Genomic DNA, 2,336 nt, shown 5'->3' with positions numbered 1-2,336 from the left:
GATTCTCAAGCATTGCTTGACCTATGACTTAGCTCCTATAGAAGGACAAGAAGTTAAAATGGACACCGAAGTGTGAGGAAACTTTAGAGGATCTCAAGAAGAGATTGACAACGCCTCGGTTTTGGCCATTCCTAATATCCACAGGGATTTTGTGACATACTATGATGCATCAAGCACTATGCTTTGTGGTGTTCTGATGCAAGAAGGTTGATCCATGGCATATCTATCTAGACATCTATGTCCTCACGAATAGAATTGTGCCACTAATGATCTTGAGTTGGCGGCAGTGGTTCATGCCTTCAAGACATGGCAACATTACCTTCTAGGAAAGCAATGTGATATATAAACAAACCACAAAGGTTTCAAGTATATTTTTACTCACAAGGAATTGAACATGAGGCAATGAAGATCATTGGAGTTGATCAAGGACTATGAGATTAGTGTTCAATACCACCCCGGAAAGGCCAATGTGGTAGCACATGCCTTGAGTAAGCCTTGTTCCTTGAATGTTATGACTAAGGAAAGGCTAACCGCCTTGTATGAAGAACTTGAATGCTTCAAATTGGAACTGGTTACACCAGGATTTATAGCCAACCTCGAAGCAAAGCCTACATTAATGGATGATATCAAGGAAGCTCGGAAGTTACATGAGAGCATCGAAGGGATTAAGAAGAAGATCAAGAAATGCAAGGCCCCATGATTCTCACTTGATGAACAAGGAGTCGTATGGTTGGGAGTCACATCTGCATACCCAACAAAGGTGAGCTCAAGAACCTGATCTTGCAAGAAGCCCATGACACTTCATATTCCATCCATAATGGAGGAACCAAGATGTACCAAGACCTCAAAGCAAGATTCCGGTGGGATGGCATGAAGAGAGAGATAGCCTTTTATGTCGCTAAGTGTGACATATGCCACAGAGTGAAAGCTGAGCATCAGCGACCCACTAGACTGTTACAACCATTGAAAGTGCCTCAATGCAAGTGGCTCAAGGTTGGGATGGACTTCATCACCGGATTGCCCATGTCAAGCAAAGGACATGATTTCATTTGGGTCACCATCGACCACCTAACCAAGGTAGCCCACTTCATTCCTTTCAATATCCCCTATGATGGAAGCCATTCAGCGAATCTATACATCAACTGCATTATGAGCCTCCATGGAGTTCCTAGGGAGATCATGTTATATTGAGGTACTCACTTCACCTCGAGGTTCTGGCAGAAGTTTCAAGAAACCATGGGGACCAAGCTATCCTTCAACACCGCTTTTCACCCTCACATAGGCGGACAGACGGAATGATTAAACCGGATACTCAAAAATATGCTTCATGCTTGTGTTTTGGCGTATGGAGCCATATAGGAAACCTACTTACCCTCTCCAGAGTTCTCCTACCACAACAGCTATCAGTCCAATCTCCTGATGGCACCATTTGAGGTGTTGTACAAACGCAAGTGGCGCACTCCCCTCAATTTGTCAGAAACCGGAGAAGGACTAGTCTTCGTACCAGAAATTCTCCGTGAAGTCGAAGAGAAATTTCAACTAGTCACAGAGCGTCTGGAGACCGCCAAGTCAAGAGAGAAGAGCTACGCCAACTCACATGACCGAGATGTGAACTTCTGCGTCAACGTCCATGTTTATCGGGTCACACCTCCCACGGGAAACAAGTGATTCCACATCAAAGGAAAGCTCGCCCCAAAATACACTAATCCCTTCAAGATAACCGCAAAACGAGGATAAGTTGCCTACCAGCTAGAGCTACCTTTCAAGTTTTCATATGTAAACAATGTTTTCCACGTGTCACAACTCAGGAAGTAACTCGAAGTTCCCAACCGCCCCGATCTCTACCAGGACATCGATCATCAAGCCATCGATCTTTAGCCAGACCTCACTTATCTTGAGAGACATGTTTGCATATTGGATGAAGCCCACCATTGCACACGAAGCCGCACCATCAAGTACTTCAACATTCGCTGGAGCAACCATAATGAAGGAGAAGCAACATGGGAGTGTGAAGACTACGTCAGATCCGAGTTCCCTTATCTCTTTAGTTCTTAGCCTAGCAATCTTCGGGAATTGATTCTTGTAAGGGGGTAGGTCTGTCACACCCTTTGTTTCTACCACTTTGCAGCATTACAACTTTATAAAATTTAGAACCATTTAAAACTTTTTGTGTGTTGGTGATGATTGAATTGGTTCCTATATGTTTGTTTGCCTATTTAAGTTTTCATTCACAAAATTCCCTTCGCTAAACACTCATCTTCTTACTCCAAATCCTTGCCCAATGACCATACCATGTGTATAGTATATAAAAATATTTTTATTAAATATTATTTTGA

This window comes from Hordeum vulgare, chromosome 7H (assembly GCF_904849725.1).
Source record: "Hordeum vulgare subsp. vulgare chromosome 7H, MorexV3_pseudomolecules_assembly, whole genome shotgun sequence".
NCBI lineage: Eukaryota > Viridiplantae > Streptophyta > Magnoliopsida > Poales > Poaceae > Hordeum > Hordeum vulgare.
This window is presented reverse-complemented; position numbering follows the sequence as displayed.